This window comes from Phyllostomus discolor, chromosome 2 (assembly GCF_004126475.2).
Source record: "Phyllostomus discolor isolate MPI-MPIP mPhyDis1 chromosome 2, mPhyDis1.pri.v3, whole genome shotgun sequence".
Taxonomy (NCBI): Eukaryota; Metazoa; Chordata; class Mammalia; order Chiroptera; family Phyllostomidae; genus Phyllostomus; species Phyllostomus discolor.
Genome location: NC_040904.2, coordinates 109,453,937 through 109,476,995, shown reverse-complemented (window position 1 = coordinate 109,476,995; position 23,059 = coordinate 109,453,937).

The window sequence follows — 23,059 nt, the reverse complement described above, 5'->3', positions numbered from 1 at the left end:
TATCTTATCTCATACTACGCCAAGTTTCTATGCCTTACTCTAACTGTTTCACTCCCGACTAACCTCACATAGGCGCTCTTCTTTCAGCTCACATTTTTTCCCTTCTAGAGTCTTATTTCTTTTTCACCTTTCATAAACAGTGGCTAGTTGAGTGAAATATCAAGGTTAGTATTATACTTCTCCAAAGGATCTCCTATTTGTTCACTACTTCTTTGTAATTTAAACCCCATAGAATACTCTTCTGCTGTGTTACTCTACTTTGCCTTCCCCATGCCCCTGATCAGTTGAGTAAGGAATTTTAATTGTTTTCTCTCTCCCATTTTTTCTTTTTCTTTTTCTTTCTTCCTCTCTCTCAACCTGAGCTTTATTCCTTACTCTTATTAGCTTGCTTCCCCCATGCTTTCAAAATCATTTTTGTTTACTGTAGACATCTCAATTCATTTTTTGCTTTTCTACAATACTCTTATTCCTGTGCCAACTTGATTAAACTTCATTCAGCTATCATTGCTACTGACCCTACTATGGTTTTTCTGCAATTTAGTTCCTGTTGGTCCACTACCTTTCCAATTTTATTTCAAACCTCATAGTACACTCTTCCTCTTCTTACACCATTGTTTGCATTGCCCTTTCAGGTTTTACTTATGTTGTAAATTTTGCTCTATCCCTTTCTTCACCTTGGTTCTATCCCAACTCTTTTTTTTCAAAGATTTTATTTATTTATTTTTAGAGAGGGAAGGGAGGGAGATAGAGAGAGAGAGAGAGAGAGAGAGAGACATCAATGTGCAGTTGCTGGGGGTTATGGCCTGCAACCCAGGCATATACCCTGACTGGGAATCGAACCTGTCACACTTTGGTTCGCAGCCCATGCTCACTCCACTGAGCTACGCCAGCCAGGCCAACTGTTATCAATACTCTTCCCTCTTAACCACACAATAACATTTTCCCCTCTTTTAGTCATCTCATATTCCCTTAGTCATATCTTATAATACCTGCAATCTCTCTTCACCTTTATTAATCTTAGTTCAATTGTGGTTGAGACTACTGATGTGGTAAGGGTTTTTTTTTTCTGGCATAGGTTTAGTTGTCTGGTAATACCACTTTGTTAACCAACACCTGTACAATAGCATACAAGACAAGGTGGGAGTTGAGACTTCCAGTAAAACCGCTGGCGGGGAGAACCCACCAACAAAGGAGCCACCAACAGGTAAAGTCCAAGTACAACAACAGAGTCCACACAAACAGAAGAAAGGGCAACCCTAGAGTATCCAGAAAAGTAGATTAAAGAAACCATACCCCTGAGACACACAGAACACCTACCACAGAGGTTCACCCAACAAAGACAGCTGGCAAAACAGAGCATCTGGAATCACAGAAACAAACAAAAAAGAGTCACCTAAAATGAGGAAACAAAGAACCCACAATAAAAGAAATGGAAGATTCCATAATAAAAATCTAAATGAAATGGAGGCAAGCAAACTATAAGGTATAAATTCAAAAATGGTTATAAGGATGCTCCAGAAACTCACACACCAAGGAATTAAGTGACAACTAAAAGAGTATGTAAAAGGAAAGAAACTATAAACAAGAACCAGAAAGGAATGGAGAATACAATATCTGAAATGAAAAATACACCAGAAGGAATTACAAGCAGGCTGGATGAAACAGAGGACTGAATTAGTGAGCTGAGAGACAAGGAACAAAGAAAAACCCAGGTAGAGCAGCTGCATGAAAAAAGACTAAAAAAATGTGAAGATAGCTTAAGGGAACTGCAAGACAACATGAAATGCAACAACATTTGTATCACAGGAATACCAGAAGGGCAAGAAAAGGAGCAAGGAATAGAAAAGCTGTTTGAAAAAATAATGACAGAACACTTCCCAAACCTGGAGCAAGGAAAAGCCACATAAATTCAGGAAACACAGAGGGTCCCAATCAAGATGAACTCAAGGAGGCCTACTCCAAGACACATCATAATTAAAATGCCAATATTAGAGACAAAGAGAGATCTTAAAGACAGCAAGGGACATACAAGCGAGTTCCAATAAGGCTAGCAGCTGACTTCTCAACAGAAACACTACAAGCCAGAAGGGAATTGGCAAGAGATATACCAAGTAATGAAAAACAAAGGCCTGCAACCAAGACTACTGTACCTAGTAAGGCTCTCAGTTAAAATGGAAGGCCAGATAAGGAGTTTCCCAGACAAAAGAAGGTTCAAAGAATACACCTCCACCAAACCAGCACTGCAAGAATGCTAAATGGTCTGCTTTAAGAATATGAAGGAAAAGAGTGAGAGGGAGAGGAACACAGGTACAAGGGGGGCATGGCAATGAATAAGTACCTATCAAATATTACCTTAACGTAAATGGATTAAATAGTCCAATAAAAAAACATAGGGTAACTGAAAGGATAAGAAAACATGTCCCTGCACATATGCTGCCTGCAAGAGACCCACCTCAGAACAAAACACCCACGTAGAATGAAAGTGAAGAGATGGAAAAATATTCTGAGCAAATGGACAGGAAAAAAAGTTGGGGTAGCAAAACTCATATGAGGCAAAATAGACTTCAAACAAAGGCCATAAAAAGAGACCCAGAAGGACATTTCATAATACTCAAGGGCAGAATTCAAACAAGAAGACATAAACATTGTAAACATATATGCACCAACATAGGAGCATGCAAATATACAAAAAAAAATCTTGCAGGACTTCAATAAAGAGATAGACAGCAACACACTTATAATAGGGGATTTTAACACTCCACTATCAACAATGGATAGATCTTTCAAACAAAATGCCATCAAGGTTATTACAAAATGGAACAACACCTTAGATCAAATGGACTTAACTGATTTATATATATATATAAAATCAGTTAAGATTTTATATATATATATAAATATATACGATATATATATATCTCCCAAAGAAGCAAATACATATTCTTTTGAAATGCACATGGAACATTTTCAAAGATAAAGCACATGATAGGACACAAAACAAGCCTCAACAAATTCAAGAAAGTGAAATTATATCAAGCATTTTCTTGGGCAACAAGGGCCTGAAACTAGAAACCAACCTCAAGGAAAAACACTCAAAAACATTCAAATTCATGGAGATTGAATAGCATGCTACTAAACAATGAAATGGTTAATAATGACATCAAGGAAGAAATAAAAAAGTTTCTGGAAACAAGTGAAAATGAACACACAACAGCCCAAAATCTATGGGATACAGCAAAGGCAGTCCTACCAGGGAAATTCAGAGTGATACAGGCCTACCTAAAAAAATAGAAACATTTCAAATAAACAACCTAACCTACATCTACAAGAACTGGAGGAACAATAACAAACAAATCCCAGAGCAAGCAGAAGGAAGGAAATTACCAAGATCAGAGCAGAATTAAATGACATAGAGACTAAAAGAACATTCAAAAGATTAATAAATCCAAGAACTGGTTCTTTGAAAAGATAAACAAAATCAATAAGCCTTTAGCCAGACTCATCAAAGAGAGAGAGAGAGAGAGAGAGAGAGAGAGAGAGAGAGAGAGAGAGAGAGGACCCAAATACATAAAACCACAAATGAAAGGGAAGAGATTATAACTGACAACACAGAAATACAAAAGACTGTAAGAAACTACTACCAACAACTATATGCCAAGAAATTTGAAAACCTGGGTGAAATGGACAAATTTCTAGAAAAATATAGTCTTCCAAAACTGAATCAAGACGAAGCAGAAAGCCTTAACAGACTGATAAGAGCTGTGAAATTGAAGCAGTAATCAGAAAACTACCAGCACACAAATGCCCTAAGCCTGACAGTTTCACAGGAGATTTTTACAAAACATTTAAGGATGATCTGACCCCTATTGTTCTCAGACTGTTCCAAAAATATCCAAGAAGAGGGAAGACTTCCAAACTCTTTTATGAAGCCAGCATCATCTTAATCCCCAAACCAGATAAAGACACAACAAAGAAAGAAAACTACAGGCCAATAACACTGATGAACATAGATGCTAAAATCCTCAACAAAATATTGGCAAACAGCAACTAGCAATACATTAAAAAGACCATACATAATGATCAAGTGGGATTCATCCCAGGGATGCAAGGATCGTATAATCTCCACAGACCACTAGCTGTAATATGCCACATAAACAAAATGAAGGACAAAAACCACATGATTATATCAATAGATGTGGAAAAAGCACTTGATAAAGTACACACCCATTTATGATAAAAACACACTGCAAAATTGGAGTAGATGGAGCATACCTCAACCTAATAAAGCCCATATACAAGAAACCTATAGCTAACATCATACTACACAGGCAAAAATGAAAAGCTTTCCCATTAAGTTGAGGAATGAAACAAAGGTGTCTGCTTTCACCACTTCTATTCGACATAGTATTGGAAGTTCTAGTCACTGTGATCAGTCAAGAAGAAGAAATAAAAGCCATCCAAATTGGAAAGGAGGGAGTAAAACTGTCATTGTCTGTAGATGACATGATAGCATATATAGAAAACCCTATAGACTCCACCAAAAACTACTCGACCTAATAACTGACTTTGGCAAAAAAGCAGGATACAAAGTCAATATTCAGAAATCAAAGGCATTTTTGTATACCAACAATAAAATATCAGATATAGAAATGGGGGGGGGGGAGGGAATCCCATTTGCTATAGCAACAAGAAAAATAAAGTGCCTAGGAATAAACCTAACAAAGGAGGTAAAAGACCTATACTCAGAAAACTACACAACACTGAAGAAAGAAATTAAGGAAGACACAAATAAATGGAAGCTTATACTGTGTTCATGGATTGGAAGAATTAACACCATCAAAATTTCCATACTACCCAAAGCAATTTACAGATCAATGCAATCCCTATTAAGATACCAATGACATATTTCACAGATACAGAACAAAGATTTTGAAAATGTTTATGGAACCATAACTGACCCTGAATATCTTCAGCTATTTTCAGAAAGAAGAACAAAATAGGAGGGAACACAATACCTGATACCAAACTATATTATAAGGCCACAGTAACCAAAATAGTCTGGTACTGGCATAAGAATAGACACATAGATCAATGTAACAGAATAGAGAACCCAGAAATAAACCCATGTCTCTATGATCAATTACTATATGACAAATGGGACAGGAGCATAAAATGGAGTAAAAATAGCCTCTTCAACAAATGGTTATGGGATATCTGGACAGCTACATGCAAAAAAAAAAAAAAAAGGAACCTGAACACCAAATGACACCATACACAAAAATAAACTGAAGATGGGTAGAAGACTTAAATATAAGTTGTGACAACATAAGAGTCATAGAGAAGAAGATAGACAGGAAAATCTCAGATATTCCACGCAGCAATATTTTATCGACATGTCTCCTAGAGCAAGAGATACAAAAGAAAGAATACACAAATGGGACTTGATCAAAATAAAAAGCTTCTGCATGGCTAAAGAAAACATCAGCAAAATGAAAAGGGAACCAATCGTATGAGAAAATATATTTGTCAAAGATACCTTGGACAAGGGTTTGATCTCCAAAATATTTAAAGAACTCACATGACTCCACACCAGGAAGATGAACAATCCAATTAAAAAATGGGCGAAGGACCTGAATAGACATTTTCCCAAGGAAGACATGCAGGGAGCTCAGAGACATATGAAAGGATGCTCATCATCACTAGCCATCAGAGAGATGCAAGTTAGAACCACAATGAGATACCACTCCACACTGGTCAGAATGGCCATCATAAACAAACCAAGTTCCCACAAACAAGTTCTGGCAAGGTTGTGGGGAAAAGGAAACCCTAGTGCACTGTTGGTGGGATTGCAGACTGGTGCAGCCACTGTGGAAAACAGTATGGAATTTCCTCAGAAAACTAAAAATGGAACTGCCTTTTCACCCAGCAAGTCCACTGCTAGGATTATATCCTAAGAACCTTGAAACACCAGTTCAAAAGAACCTATGCAGCCCAATGTTCATAGCAGCACAATTTACAACAGTCAAGTGCTGGGAGCAATCTAAGTTCCCATCAGTAAAGGAATGGATCAAAAAACTATGGTATATTTACATGAGGGAATACTACACAGCAGAAAGAAAGAAGGAGCTCCTACCCTTCACGACTGCATGGTTGGAACTGGAGAGCACTAAGCTAAGTGAAATAAGCCAGGCAGTAAAAGAGAAATACCATATAATCTCCACCATATAAGTGGAACCTAATCAACAAAACATACAAGCAAGCCAAATATAACCAGAGACATTGAAATAAAGAACAAACTGACAGTAACCAGAGGTGAGAGGAAGATAATGGGGGAAAGAAGGGAAACGTTCATCAAGGAACATGTATAAAGGACCCATGGACAAAGCCAAATGGGAGTAGGATTGATGGTGGGAGGTGGGGGTGGATGGGGTGTGGGGAAAGTGGAGACAACTGTGCTTGAACAACAATAAAAAATTTAAAAAGATGGGGTATCAATACTTACATCAGACAAAATGGACTTTAAAACAAGGGCTGTAACAAAAACAAAGTGAGGCATTTCATAGCAATAGACAAACAAATAAGAGGACATAACTGTCATAAATGTTGATTGACCCAATGTAGGGGCACCTGAATACATAAAGCAAATATTGATGGACATAAAATGAGGTATCAACAGTAATGCAGTAATAATAGAGGTCTTAATATCCCATTGACATCAATGGGTAGATCATCCAAACTGAAAATCAAAAGCAAAAACAGTGGCTTTAAATGACACATTAGACCAGATGGACTTAATTAATATTTTTAGGACATTTCACGCCAAACAGAAGAATATACATTCTTTCCAAGTGCACCTGGAACATTTTTTCCAGAATAGACCACATTATAGGTAACAAAACAAGTCTCAATAAATTTGCAAAGATTGATATCATATCAACCATCTTCTCTAATCACAACAGTATGAAACTAAAAATCAATTACCAGAAGAGAACTGAAAAACACAAACACATAGAGGCAAAATAACATGATACTAAACAATGAATGGGTCAACAAGCCGGTCAAGGAAGAACTCAAAAGAGACCTTGAGAAAAATGAAAATGAAAACACAATGACCTAAAATCTATGGGATACAACCAAAATAGTGCTTAAAAAATGATTTTATTTATTTATTTTTAGAGAAGGGGAAGGGAGGGAGAAAGAGAGGGAGAGAAACATCAATGTATGGTTGCCTCTCATGTAGCCTCCCACTAGGGACCTAGCCTGCAACCCAGGCATGTGCCCTGACCAGGATGGAACTGCAACATTTTGGTGTATAGGATAAAGCTCCAACCAACTGTTCCAGCTGGCCAGGGCTAAACACTTCTTTAACTTCTCACTTATCTTGTGCTGCTTCTAGAATAATGAGGTCCATAATTACTACTCACAGGGAGTAAAATAATAATGACTCTCTTTTTGTATTGTTTCCTGTGGTCACTCTGGTATTTGATAATCAAGTCTCTTCACCCTACTTATCCTGGTGAGAAGGAACAGTGAAGAAATACAAAGTCAGTGGTTTGAGGTCTGGTAGATGTACATTTAAACCTTGGGTTCAGGGAATTGCTGACTGACTGGACAAATCACTTAACATTTCTACCCCACCTTTTTTCTTTTTTTCTTTTTTTTATCTTTGTTCAATTACAGTTGTCTCCATCCCCCCTATTACCCTCCCCTGCCCTAACCATCCTCCACTCCTACATTCAGTCCTCCCTTCCCCATTGTCTTTGTCCATGGGTCCTTTATATATGTTCCTTGACTTGATCCCTCCCTTTCTTTCCCCTGGTATACCACTCCCCCCTTGACTTAATATTTCTGAGTGTCAGTTTCTTCATCTATAAAATAAAGCTAATAAAAATACTGGCTACACAGGGTTGTTGTGAGGTTATAGGAAAACAGCTTGAAACTGTTAAAAACTGTCTTGTGGATTATATATTTAAGTCATGGGGCATCCTCCACATTCACCTGTAAAGAACAGAAACCTTCATCTACAGCCCCCATCTCAAGCCTGCTTTTTATTTATTCATCAGATTTTTATTGAATGGCTTCTAGTTGCCAAAGCACCTAGCTTGCTGAGTGCTAAGGTCAGGGAAGAACAAGACAGACGAGGGTCCTTCTTACATGCTGCCTACAAGGTCTGTCCAGGAGGTACCCAGCCATGTATTATGAAAACTAGAGACACTTATTGAAGAAGATACAAGAAACACTGTACATAGGACAATGGTGCCTCAGTCCGTTTCAGAGGAGGCACCTTTGGACCTGACACAGTTCTCCCAGCTGCCATCAGCAGCCCCAACATATTTTCCTATATCTCATCAACGGTCTGAAATCTCTTCCATTTCCAAAGTGCTTTTAGTTTTGGGAATAACCACAAGTTGCAGGGCACCAAATGTGGGCTGTAGGGGAGCTGAATCAGCTGGGTGGTATGATGTTTCGCAAAAAAAAAAAACTGCATGAGACATGATGCGTCAGAAGGAGTGTTGTCCTGATGAGGCTGCCAATCACCAGTTGCCCATAGCTGTGTCCTTCTGAATCATGGGGATAGTTTCCGCTGAGGAATGTTCAAGCTTAACACAGAATTTGATGCAGATTCATTCTTCTACTCACTCAGTCATTTTGCAACTGCCACACAATATATACAGTCACTCAATGGCATCTACCAACCCCCTAACTAGTATAGTAAAGTTGTCATTGTTCACACATGTGCATTACATTCCATTTGCTTTGGCTGATGGGTTACATCAATTTCGTGCAAACGATTCCCATTATGTTAACAGTGGCTGGACCTTTTCTAGAGAGAAGGACTCGTATATTCTAGAGAGAAGGACTAAATAAAATAGTGGGCTAAATCAAGAAGTTCATTTGCTTTTTTCTGTGAGATGGTTCTCATCATGCTTAGTTGTCTTTAACTACATTCAAGACACCTTTGTGAGATTGTTTTGTGACAGCTTTCACATCAGTGTGCCTAAAAAAATGTATATCAAAATTGGTGAATTTTTTTGTTGCGATTTTAATATTGAAGAAGGAAGAAAATAAGCAACATTTCCAGCATATTATGCTTTATTATTTCAAGAAAGGTAAAAACAGAACTGAAGCACAAAAAAGATAGGCACAGTGTATGGAAAAGTACTGGGGGACTGGTCAAACATGTCACAAGTGGTTTGCAAAAGTTTGTCTAGGAGATTTCTCCATGAAAATGTTCCACAATCAGGTAGACCAGTCAAAGTTGAAGGAATCAAAACGAGGCATTAATTGAGAACAGTCAACAATATACCATGTGGGAGAGAGCCCAACATACTCAAAATATCCAGTCATAAAGTTATTGGTGAAATGAAATCGTGTCTCTATTTTATGGGAAAAAAACTACATGGACTTTGGCCAACCCAGTTAGCTGTGAGTGCTTAAGAGCTATGAAGAAATAAACATAGGGTATGAAATAAAAGAGTGACTTAAAGTAGAGCAGTATGTGTGTGTGTTGTGTGAGTGTGTGCACATGACCTGTATTAGGAGGGAGGGTATTTGACCACTAGGATGGCAAAATAGAGGAAGAGGCTTCTCTGAGGAGATGAGCGGCCCTAACTGTTGAGGACTCATCCTTCTCTGGGGTGGGGGTTGTGGTGGGGGCTGGGGTGGGAGTGGGGAGGGCAGCAAGTGCAAGGCCTGGGATGATCAGATCAGGCTGGTGCTTTACCCTTCTGTAGGGTGACCAGGGACCTGTCTTAAAAGGGCAGGAGGTGCTGATCAGAGATTTCTCTTGGAATTTAGAACTGAGAAACATGAAAAACATTTTCTCATGGTAGTGGGAGCTGAAGATAAAAGGTACAGAGGGCTGAAGTGACCATGTGCAGGCTGAAGTTCTGAATGAGCAAAAGCTGTGAGTAAGCAGAGGAAGTCAGTCAGTGGCTCCATCTGGCATGTGAGTGAGCTGGAGAAAGATAATCTGTGGGTACTTACTGGTTGGTGAGGTCCTGGGAGCTATTTTGAAATTTGAACGTGTCAGTAGTTCTAGTGTACCAGAACTCTCACCCTGTCCACGGCTCCTATTCTTGGTTTTTCCAGATGGTCTCAATTCTCAATAGGTATCTTTTCAATAAATCTCCCTTTTAGGTCTGTTGGTTATCTCCCACAGTCAGTTAAATTTGACTAAAACAGTCATATGGACCTGGGTTTGGATCCCTGGTTTTCCTCTAATTAGCTGAGACTTTGAACAGTTATTTCATTCCTGTAAGTACCTGTATGCAACAACTGTATCCTTAAGTGTTTTTCAGATTACATGAGATAATGAAAGCAAAAGGGCCTGTGGAGTGCTTAGCACATAGGTGCTCAAAATTTGTTACATGCCTTTCTCTGCCCCTTCACGTTGTAATGGTTATTTGATTACATGCCTCCTTCCTGTTATTGAATTGTCCACGTTTTTTAAAGTCACTTCCTGTAGTTCATCCTTTCACCTCTGCAGTCACTTGAACTGCCCCTAAACCATAGCTGGAAGAACATTCCAGCAACTGCCTTTCCCCTCATGTCGAACAGACATTGCTGTTGGTTTTATTGAGACTAGTTAGGTAACAAAGATGCTAATGGTTTTAGGGTTATTCATGTTTGTACTTGTGAAAGATGAACCTGCTAAAGAGCTTGGAGTAGTGTCTTCCAAAGAGAGAGTGTGGGACCAGGATGGAAGAGTCAGTCCTCCAAATGGTGACTAAGGGAAGGAAGTCTCTTAGATGCAAATGCTATCTCAGAGAAATCAGGTTCAGAAGAGAGGAGAAAGATGACACAGACACAGAGTGGAAACATTTGCCTTAGACCTTGGCCTGGCAAGGGAAAGAGATGCTGTGGTCTCTGTAGCTGGAGCTTTTCTAGCTGGGCATAGTCCTTGTGAAGAGTGCTCTGCCAGTCTGGAACCAGACAGAAAGGTCTGATTCTTGAGGCCCAACCACTTCGTGGAGGCTGCTCTGGTGGGTACTGGAAATGGAGGGTAGGGTGAACTAACAAGCAAACTAAAGATAATCTGTAAAATAGGGACATGAATGTTAAATTGTGCCATATAAGAAAAGTTGTAATGGTACTTGTCATTTTTTGCCTGTGTGCCATGATTTTACTTAGAGGTCTTTGCAACAGGATAAAGTGATGCAAATTTGTCCTGCAAATGCTGCCCTGAGGAGAAGGGAGAGAAGAATACTGGAGACGTCATTATAGGCAACACCTCCGATCCCAGAGGAAATCTCCAATCCTTTCCTAGGGGCACTACAAGGCTATCCAAGCAGTAAAAGCATCCCAGGTGAAATGGCAGGGAGTTCCGGTATAGGGGCTTTGCTAGGCTTCCTTCTTGTAGAGCCACTTGGGATGAATGTCACTAGATGGATTCCCCATGATTTGGTATGGCTTCATGGGGACATGCACATGATGGAGAGAGCGTGGTGTGTGTTTGCGAAAAAAATGTACAACCTCAGGAGAAGTTCCATAACTGGTCCTGAGGCTGTTCTTAAGAATTGTTGTAGTTTTCAAGCCAGTTCTTTCTGGCTCGTCAGAGAACTACAAGGTGTTTTTTCTCCCTCTTAGGATGATGGCTGATAAAACCCAGGAGATTGGTGGCATCCATTTCCCTTTTCCCTTCACACCCTATTCCATCCAGAAAGACTTCATGGCAGAGCTCTACCAGGTGTTGGAGGCTGGCAAGGTTGGGATATTTGAGAGTCCAATCAGCACTGTAAGTATGAATAGTGGGGTCCAAGAGAGCTCTTGGGAGACCTCAATTACAACTAGTCAGAGACTTATTTACCCAAGCAGAAATTTTCATGGTTTGAAGTTGGGCAAAGTAGTTCTCTCAGTTTATGTTTGAGGAATGCTCGCTCCCCTCTATTAAATTGTTAAACACACCCCAGGGTCTGAGGAAAATTAGACTGAAAGCAAATTAGATTTGAATGGTCATGGAAGCATAGCACTGAGCCTTTCCAGATTTCTCTGGGCACACAATTGCTTTGATGTTGAGCAACATAGAAATTACCTTGGTTTATTCACATACTGAGCCCATTGGTTTAATCTTCAGGAACTATGTTACTGAGTGTTGCAGTGTCGGGGGTGGGGTGCTGAACTCAATTGTAATTGTTATTTGCTGTTTCTGAACATGAGCATGAGAAAACAGCCTCTCTATATATACAGTGTAAAGCACAAATAAGGATTAAGACAAGGAGTCATCCAAGGGCTGCCATGACCCAAACTTGTAAATTCAGTCCATTGAACCAGTTCTTAGGGTTCAGCCATCGTAGATTATCATTGAGGGTCTGGAACACTTTCTGTTCAGTAAGGCCTTTGATGTCATTGAGCTGCTACTGGAACTCAAGCTGAAGCTGATCAGTTTGTCCTTTGTGATTGGTAGAGACTGCACTCTGCAGGCAATGATGAATATCTGCCCAGGAATGCTGACTGGAATTCTGCTTCGGGGGGTGACACACATCTTAGAGAAGCTGGATGCGTGGGGGGAGTCCAATAGGGTGGAGGTGGGTTGCACGTTGGGTAGCCTTTTCTATGACATGGCTTCACCTTCTTCTGGCAACTCCAAAGGTCCTTCTGGAGAGTAAACACAATCATACCCTCTTTCCTAGTTAATAGCTCAACTGGGCCCTCCCATTTTCCTTCCCCTAAGGGTCTTTGTACAAGACCAAAGAGTGTGGGCCTGCAGGCCTGTTTAGTACAAAGTGTTTGTCTATGGGTGACTTTAGATTATCATCACAATTCAAAAAATTGTACATATACATTACTAGCATGGTTAAGTTCCTGGGGGATGTTTCCTGACTCCCCCTTTTTTGTTGGTTTAGTAATGTTTTAAAGGTCTGGTGAGCTCTTTCAACAATTGCTTGGCCAATAGAATTATAGGGGATACCTGTTTTATGCTGAATTCTCCATTTTTTAAAGAGAGCCTGAATGGCTCATGTAATATATCCTGGGCCATTATCAGTCTTGATCTCCTGTGGATGGCCTAGGTGGCTGAAAGCCTGGAGCCCTAACATTCTTTGCTGATTCTCCAGTGAGGGGAGTGGCCTGTAGAATACCTGAGTAAGTGTCTGCTTGGAAAGACAGGCCCCCTGCTGTTTCTGCAAGCTGCAATGGGTTTGAGTTAATTACTCTATTGTTTTCAGGACCTGGTAGTTCCTAGGTCTAGAATTTGCAGTGTTTCAAAGACTTAGATGCTTATTATCCCTCTTATTTCCTTTCCACTTTCACTTCCCCTCTTCAGCTCTTCACTCTAATGTACTTTCTTTTCATGCCACCCATGAATGTGGTATCTTTTTCCTTTATTCCTTCTACCCTCCTTCACAATCCTATAGTTTCCTTTCCTTCACTTTAATTTCTTTCTTACAGACTATCTACAACTTACTTGAACTTTTTACAACATACATAATTCACATAACATTCCAAAATAAGCATAATAAGTCTTTTAAAATTTAAGCTTCATTGGATTGCTAAACTTAAGGAGAATATTATGAAATGAAGAGGGGGATAGTGAGTAACATCTGTTTGCCAAATTATTTGAGCTTGCAATCCTCTAGGGTTAATGCCAAGAGTAGGGGGCACTTTTGAAAGCGCTTGACAATCTGGACATTCTCTGATAATCTGTTTTGCTTGGGTCCATGGAATATTAAATTCTTTATGCAGGGCCTGACTATTTTGGTGAAAAAATTGATGAGACATTACCGTAGACTGAAAAGTATCTGCTAGGCTGACAAGGGCATCAGCCCGAGAATTACCCTCTGCTATAGGTCTGGGCAAGCCCAAATGAGATTGGATATGGGTAACAAATAAGGGGTGCTTCCTTTTATCTAAAAGACTTTTCAGCATTAGAAATAGACTTAGTAACTGAGGCTCAACCTACTCTTTTAATAGAGCCTGATCTATATGAAGGAGTATATATACAGTATAACCAGAGTCACAAACTAAGTCAAGAGGCTCTTTGGGCCAATGCTGGAGGGCAAGAATAGCCCCCTGAAACTTCTGCCCATTGGGTGGAAGAGTGCCCTCCAGAAAGAAAATGTTTCCACTCATTCCCTTCTTTCCAGGTGATAGCAGCTTTCCCCATTTTTCCTGAACCATCAATAAAAGTGGTTCTAGCTTTAGGAATAGGAGTGGTACTGAATTTTTCCCCTATGTGGATATTAAGAGTGGGGAGGTTTTGGAGAAATTTATCAGAAGGTAAATGAATATTAAGATCTCCTACAAAATCAGTGACCACACAATGAAATTCTAAAGATTGACTATAAAGTTGTTGTGGATACACTTGGGTGAGTGGAACATGTATAATAGCTGAGTCATGGCCAAAAGGCTGAATTACTCTATCACAGCCTTTGATAATAAGCTGACATAGTGCAGTAATATAGGTGGTAATAGTGCACTGGGGTTGATGGGATAAAAATAACCATTCAATCATTTCTAAATTAGGTGATAACTGTTCAGTTAGGCTAGTAGGCATCCCAAGTGTGGGAAAGCAAAAAAGTCTGACAGGTAATTGTCTGTTTACCCTAGTGAGCTGGAAAAAAGGTATTGGTTAACTAAATCTAATTCCTGTTTAGCCTGATCACTTAAGGATCTAGGAGAATTTAAGTCTGGGTCTGGACAGTGGCCACTAAGGAAAAGGCGGCAGGGTGATTTGTTTTCCCCACTGAGTGAGGAGGTCCCTGCCCCAGATATTAAGTGGGATGGAAAGGATGTAAGGCTGAATTCATCCAACTTGCTCACCTGGACCAAAACATTTAAGAGTCCACACACTTTTGTGGGGCTGAGAAATGCCCCCTCTTCCAGGTATATAAATGTAAAGGAAACAGAAATCCCTTTCTCAAAATTAAGCATGCCAGCAGCCTCCCAAAGCTCAGGGAGCTGCTGTCCCTTACCTCAGAGATGACTGGGCTGGAACTCCCCTCCATGACACGCTGTCTGTGCTACTTCTAAGTCTGTTGCTTGGCGCTGGCTGAGGCAAGGCACTGCACAGAACCACAGCCCAGGGGCTGACCCTGCGGGCCAGGACCCGTGCCTGGCGCTGGGTGCTTGGTGCAGGGGAAGGTAGCTCCTGAGCACATGGGGAGGAGGGGATGTCAGGGGGACCAAATCCCCTCTCCACTGCTGTCTCTAGTCCTGGTGGAATGATCCAGCCCCACTGCTCTGTGAGTGCACATACACCCAGGCCTGATGGGCTTACTAGGTGGGGCCATGATGCTTGCTGCAGCTGGGGTGAACTGCAAGAAGGGCCCAGCTGGTGTCCATCAGTCCCTTCTCTTCCATATTTCCAAATCTAAACATCTGTTATCAGGGAGACATCCAGCAGCCTTAAAAAGCTACTGAATTAGCCTAAAATATTGCTCCTGTTCCTTAGAGAGTCTGTTCCCCATGGTAGGGGATTTTTAGAAATCTGTAAAGAAATTCCTTAACAAATAAAAGAACATTTTCTGAAATTCCTCCCACTGCAAGTGCGGCAATTACGAAACCAGTTTCAGTTTTCAGTTTACTCATCTGCACCCTCAGATCTTGTTTCTTGCTAGTGAGGGGAGTGTAATGGGTCAAAATGTACTGCTGGTGGAAGGCAGTCAGGGAGGGCTACCAGGTGTCCAGGTACCCTCACCCCACTTATGGGTCTTGGGTTTTCCCCCAGTCATCTAGACCAGCTGGAAGGGCTCGAATCTCTGGGTGACCAACCCTTAAATCTCACTTCCCTGGGTGAACCAAAAGTTAAATTATGTGAGGTGGAATCCCCTGTGAGGCTCCTGCATGTCTCAGGGATTTGACCCCAGACACTTCCATGAGGCCCCTACTCACATAGGGATACCCGAGATCTCAAGCCAGCGTGAGGAAGTGCGTCTTTTCTTTGGTGCTTAGCAGGAAGCTGAAACACTCACAAATACCTTGCTACAAAAGCTGATAAAAGGGAAGGTCTTTGATTTCTCCTTCTTAAGCCTAAACCTAGGCAGGGATCATGCTTCAGGGGATGGGCTTGTGAATGCTTTTACAGTGTGCCTCTCATGGCATGGATTTTTGCTTGCAGCTGGTGGGAAACCTAGTGTCTTCCCAGTCCATGTTGAGCTTATCCTCTCAAGGGTGTCTTCTAGTGGCAAGCATTCTAGTGGCTCTTAACTGCTCAACCCATGCCTGCAAAATGCAGCAAATACTTGGGAGAGAGAAAGCAAGACTCCTATTCATGGAAGAGGGTGCAGGGGAGAGAAATGAGAAGAAAACCACTCATGGCAGCATAACAGAAACCTTTCCTCTTATCTGTAACACAATGAGGGCCTTACTGAGAGATGCCCCTGTCCCTGGGGGAATGAAAGTGCTAATTTCCACCCTCTTAGGCATGCTGTCCATGATGATGGCTCATAGCCTCTGGTCAAAGCAGGTCCTGAGTCCTCAGGTCCCTGTTTGGGTGCCAGATGTGGGGGGGCACTCTGCTCACAGGGACCCCTGTCTACCACAGATGAGAATAAGTCTACCAAGACATGATCTGCTTGAGGAGGAAAGGTGGCCAATCTTTCAAAGAAGAAGGGCCAAGAACCTTTTCCTCAATGGGCTTTTATTGGGTTCAATTTGCACAGGAATACAGGTATAACTAATTAGTCATTGTCAGTCAGTAAGGATCAAACAATAGATAACATACAAAGAACTACGAGGCCTTATTCTGAGTTAGGGTCAGTTAGCTAAGGGGCTATAAAACTTTGGGAAACAAACTCATTTCCTGCTGGGACACTTATCAGAAAACTAAGGGCATTCTTAGCAAAGCAGGTTTCACAGGATTTTATGTATTCTTTCTTAGGCCTCATCGCCCCAGGGAACCTGCCCTTTCCAGCACAGGACTGCACTGCTCTTTGTCATTGTTTCAGGCTTAAGTAAGGCAGTCAAGAGATTAGGAACATTCTTGCAGACAGAATGAGGACTCAGGCTATGTCAAAGCTGAGGGGTGAGGGTCCATCACCCTCTTCTTCTGTAGCCCCCCAAGTCCTTCCCTGGGGGCCCTTCATGACTGTGCCTGTCTTAGGTTGTTCCTCCTGTGAGGAATTTTACCGGTCATTGGCTAACAGGTCATCCACTCATGACCAAGCAGGGTGAAGTAAAAGGGGGCAGAGGAGGCACCCCTGCCAGGGAGATAAGCTTTGTCTCCTTAAGTGGCTTATGGTACCAAGGTCTCTCACTCAGCCTTAGCCATGGGGCATTACAGCTTCTGAAACAAGGCAGGGTGGTTCCCAACACAGCAGGAATCCAATCCAGGGCCCCTAGGTCTTTTCTTCCCAGCCTAGAATTAGGGATTTATTAGATATTGGCCATTGAGGATTGGTAGGGCTATAGTGATCAGTTCTTGCTTCTCTCTTGTACTTCATTTATTGTCTTTTATAGTAAGTACTACGTGATATTAGAATGTATGTGTTGATGTGAAGGTCTCTCAACTAGGCTGTGACCTTCTGGAGGATAAGGAACCTGTGGTCTTTACTTCTATGTGCCTGTCATCAAGAAGAGCTTGGCCTATTAGGTCCCCAAAAGGTTCTTAGTAAGTGTATGTTGAATGAATGACTGAATGAATAAAATAATGTGACCCATTCCTTTTCTCTCACTTACTGATGGAAGCATGCCATGTTTCTTGAGATGACATGATCTTCTGAGACAGGAGGAGGGCAGACTGGGGTACTGTATTGTTTAATTTTGTTCTTTCATGTATATTTAGCAAGTAGGAGATAACTAGTCCTGCCAATAGACAAAGTGCAGGTCAGGAATACAATGTGCAAAGAGGGTTTTTTTTTTTAAATAGTATTCAACTAGTATTCGTACCTTCCATTTAAACCCAGTGCTTTTCCAATATGGCCATAAGGGGGTTAGGTCTCCAACATGAATTGCGGGTGGGGACAGGGGGGTGTATATCCAGTTCATAGCAGTAATCAATTCCATTTTACTCTGGAGACTTCTGTGAGGTGCTTCATCCATTTGTTGTAGTTTGAATTAGTTGTTCCCTAGACCTACTTCACAGCTATTGATCCATTGAATAAAAATAAATTTTATTGAGGGTAACTGACATAAAAAATATACACCCTTTTAAGTGTATAATATCAATGAGTTTTCTAGTTTTGTAATTTTTAAAAGCATTTTTATTGATTTTCGAGAGTGAGAGGAAGGAAGAGAGAGGGAGGCATCTATTTGCAGTTCCACTTAGTTTATGCACTCACTGGTCACTTCCTGTATGTGCCCCAACCAGGCAAGGAACCCATAACCTTGGGGTATCAGCATGACCCTCTAACCAACTGAGCTATCCTGCCAGGGCCTCAATGAGTCCTGATAGATGTCAACACCCATATCATCACTACCACCACCACAAATAAGATGCAGAACATTTCCCTCACCCTAGAAAGTTCATTGTACCTCTTGGAAGTTGTTCTCTGCTGCTGCTTCTCCATTCCCACCTCACCCCAGCCCCAGGCAGTCACTGATCCACTTTTTGTTTCCGAAGATTAATTTTACCTTTCCACTGTTTCATAAAAATGGAATCATATTGCATGTGCTCTTTTGTGTCTGGTTTCTTTTACATAGCATAATGCTTTTAAGATTTTTCCATGTTGTTATGTGTATCGGTTCCCTATTTTTTCTGTGTTGGATTCTCTGTTTCTTGAATTCGTATCTTGGTTTTCTTCCTTGTTTTGATAGAGAACCTTCCTGAGAAGGACTTTATAGGAGGTAAATGATGACTTGGCTGTTCTGAAAATGTATTAATTCTACTTGGTTGGTATTAATAGTTTGGATGGGCACATAAGTCTAGCTGGAAGATAATTTTCCCTCACAATTGCTCCCTCTCTGCACTGGTTTCCTTGGCTGCTGTTGAGAAGCCCAGTGGCAACTTGCACTTAGTCCTTGGTGATGTGACTCCACCTCGCCCTCCAGAGTTTTCAGGACCTTCCCTTTCACCTTTGTGCTCTGAGATTGAAAGTCAGGGGGCCTGCTGTGTTCATGCGGAATTCCTTGTGCAAGCTGCTTGATGAGCACTTTCCATCTGGGGACTTTGACCCCTCTATCCTGAAACATTTTCTTATGTTTGATAATAACCTTCTTGATACTCACATTCATTGGTTTTGGACCTTCTGGTTCCCCTACAGTTGTTTTCTTCTAATTGCCCGTCTCTCTGGGCAGCATGGTTTGTTTTGTTTGTTTGTTTGTTTGCCTTCAATTCCACTTCATCAAGACTTCTTTACCTTTGTTGCCCAGTCTTTCTGTTTAGTTTACTTTGACTGCCACCTCTGAAATACTCAAGAAGTTGTTCTGTAATTTTTCAAAAAGTAGCATCCTGTTCTTGTTTCATGGAAATACTGTCTTTCTGAAGATATCAGTTAGGGTAGTTTTGAAGTTTTCTTCCGTTGCATCGTCCTGTCCCATCCTGCCCACCCCCACCCAGTTTTGGGTTACGTGCTTTGTTCTGAGGCTTTCCTCAAATGTCTGGCAGTCCGTGGCCATCTTCTGTTGGTGTCCAAGAAAAAGTGCTGAAGGCTGAGTGAAAGGTCTGTGGTGTAGGCTGGCTGTGGACCCATGGGCTCAGCCTCTGTGTTGGGGCTTCCAGTGTCAGTATTTGTGGAATTCCTAGAGCCATCCAGCAGTTTTTCCAGAGAAGCCTACCTTTGAATTCTTGCCCAGGGGGTCTCAGCCTAACAATCAGAATTCTTGAGGGTATCCTGGAGAAACGTCTTCAAGTACACTGTCTCTCAGTACTCTGCTCTCAGTCCAGCCCTCTTAACCATGTTTCACTCGACCTGCTGTCTCCAGGGCCATCCTGGCTCAGCTTCACCAGAAAAAAAATTCCTGTCTTCTGTGGGGAGTGGGGACTACAGTGGGGATGTAATTTTTTTTTAATTAAAAAGAAATTTTTTAATTGTTTATGGTATTAGAATTGTCCCAATTTTTCCTCTTGCCCCCCTGTACCCAGTCTCTTCACTCCCTCAGACAGTTCCACACTGTTGTCCATGTCCATGGGTCATGCATACATGTTCTTTGGTTGGCTAATCTCTTCACCTTCTTTGAAACAGTCCCCACCTCACACCACCCCTCTTACAGCTGTCAGTCTGTTCCATGTTTCTGTGCCTCAGATTCTATTTTGCTTGTAACTTTATTTTGTTCATTAGATTCCACATATAAGTGAGATCATATGGTATTTGTCTTTCAGTGACTGGCTTATTTCATTTAGCATAACTGTCTCCAGGTCCATCCATGCTATTGTAAAAGGTGCAAGGTACTTCTTTTTTACTGCTGGGCAGTATTCCATTGTGTAAATGAACCAGAGCTTTTTTATCTACTCATCTGCTGATGGGAAGTAAGGCTGCTTCCAGATCTTGGTATCCTAAATAATGTTGCTATGAACATGGAGTGCATATATTCTTCCTGATTGGCATTTCAGGATTCTTAAGATATATTCCCAGAAGTGGGATCACTAGGTTAAAAGGCAGTTCCATTTCTAATTTTTTGAGGAAAGTCCATGTTGTGTTGCACAGTGGCTGTACCAGTCTGTATTCCCACAAACAGTACCCTAGGGTTCCCTTTTCTCCACAACATCACCAGCACTTGTTTGATGGTTTATTCATGATAGTCATTCTGGCAAGTGTGAGGTGATATCTCGTTTTGGTTTTAATTTGTGTTTCCCTGATAATTAGTGATGTTGAGCATCTTTTCAAATGTGTGTGTGCCATCTATATATGTCTTCCTTGGAATAGTGTCTTCTCAGGTCCATTGTCCATTTTTTAATTGGATTGTCTTCCTGGTGTTGAGTAGTATAAGTTCTTACATATTGTGGAGATGAAACCCTTGTCCAATGTATCATTGACAAATATGTTCTCCTATACAGTGGGTTCCCTTTCCATTTTTTTTGTTTTGCCTTTTCTAAGTATATTTTACTGATTATGCTATTACAGTTGTCCCAATTTTTTTCTCCCCTTTATGCACCTCTTCCCTGCACGCCCCTGCAAACAATCCAGCATTCCCCTGTACCTTTGTTTACGTCCATGGGTTGTACATGTAAGTTCTTTGGCTTCTTCATTTCCTATACTATGCTTAACCTCCCCCTGCCTATTTTGTACCTACTATTTATGCTTCTTAACCCTGTTCCTTTTCACCCCTTTCTTCCCCTCTGCCTCCTCACTGATAATCCTCCACATGATCTCCATTTCTGTGATTCTGTTCCTGTTCTAGTTGTTTGCTTAGTTTTTGTTTTTTAGGTTCAGTTGTTGATAATTGTGAATTTGTTGTCATTTTACTGTTCACAGTTTTTGATCTTCTATTTCTTAGATAAGTCCATTTAACATTTCATGTAATTAGGACTGGTTGATGATGAACTCCTTTAACTTGACCTTATTTGGGAAGCATTTTACGTGCCCTTCCATTCTAAATGAGAGTTTTGCTGGATAGAGTAATCTCGGATGTAGGTCTTTGCCTTTCATGACTTGGAATACTTCTTTCCAGTCCTTTCTTCCCTGCAAGATTTCTTTTGAGAAATAAGCTGATACTATTTTGGGAACTCCTTTGTAGGAAACTCACTCCTTTCCTCTTGCTACCTTTAAGGTTCTCTCCTTATCTTTCATCTTGGGTAATGTAATTATGATGTGCCTTGGTGTGTGCTTCCTTGGGTCCAACTTCTTTGGGACTTTCTGAGTTTCCTGGACTTTCTGGAAGTCTATTTCCTTTGCCAGATTGGAGAAGTTCTCCTTCATTATTTTTTCAAATACACTTTCCACTTCTTGCTGTTCCTCTTTTCCTTCTGGCATCCCTACGATTCACATGTTAGAGCATTTAAAATTGTCTCAGAGGTTCCTCAACTTCTCCTCACTTTTTTGAATTCTTGTTTGTTCATTCTGTTCCAATTCTATGTTAATTTTTCCTTTTGTTCCAAATTTTTGATTTGAGTCCTGGATTCCTTCCCTTTACTGTTGGTTCCCTGCATATTTTCCTTTAATTGACTTTGTATAGCCTTAGTTTCTTCCTTCATTTTGCAGCAGAGCTCTGTCATTTCTATGAGCATCCTGATTACCAGTGTTTTGAACTCTGCATCAGATAGGTTGTCTATCTTCTGTTCTTAGTTCTTTTTCTGGAGTTTTGATCTGTTTTTTCAGTTGGACCATATTTCTTTGTCTTGGTGGGCCTGTTATGTGGTAGGGGTGGGGCAGGGCAACCTGCTTTGCTGTGCTGTGGTGCTGTTTGTGGGGAAGGTGTGCTAGAGGGAACAATGACACTTGCCCAGCTCTTGCTCCACTTTCTGTCACTTCCCTTGCTTCCCACAAGCAAATTTTGCCCTTTCAGGTGCTTATTTGCAGGTGGGTGGGTTTGTGAATGTTCTAGGATCCTGTGGGCCTTTCTAACAGACTCTGCTGTGAGACTGGGAGTTTCCCTTTTCACTGCAGCCACCACAGAGTTTTACAGGCAGAGGTTTTGAGTCTTTTGTTTCCTGCACTGAAACCTTGGGATTTGTGATCTCTCATACTCCCCAGAGATACTTCCTGGTATCTCTGCACATGATGCTGGACTCTCCTGTCAGCCATGTCGTGTCGTGCTTGCCTTGTCGTGCATTGTCTCTGCCCCATCTCCACCCTTCCCACCAGTCTGGATGAATGTTTCTTTGACTCCTTGGTTGTCAGAATTCCATGCAGTTTGCTTTTCTGGCAGTTCTGGTTATGTTTTATTTTTATATTGGTTGTTATCCTTCTTTTGGTTGTGCAAGGAAGCAAAGTGTTTCTACCTATACCTCCATCTGGGCCAGAACTTCTCATTCTGATGATGGTTTCTTTAGCTGTTCAGAAGCTTTCTAATTTGATGTCTCATTTGTTTAGTTTCTCTTTTGTTTCCCTTGTCGTGGGACATATTTCAGCAAAAACATTGCTATGCAAGTTATCTGAAATTTTACTGACTATGGTTTCCGCTAAGATTTTTATGGTATCATGACTTATAGTTAAGTCATTTATCCATTTTGAGTTTATTCTTGTGTACGGTGTAATTTGGTGGTCTAGTTTTATCTTTTTGCATGGACCAGTCCAGTTTATGA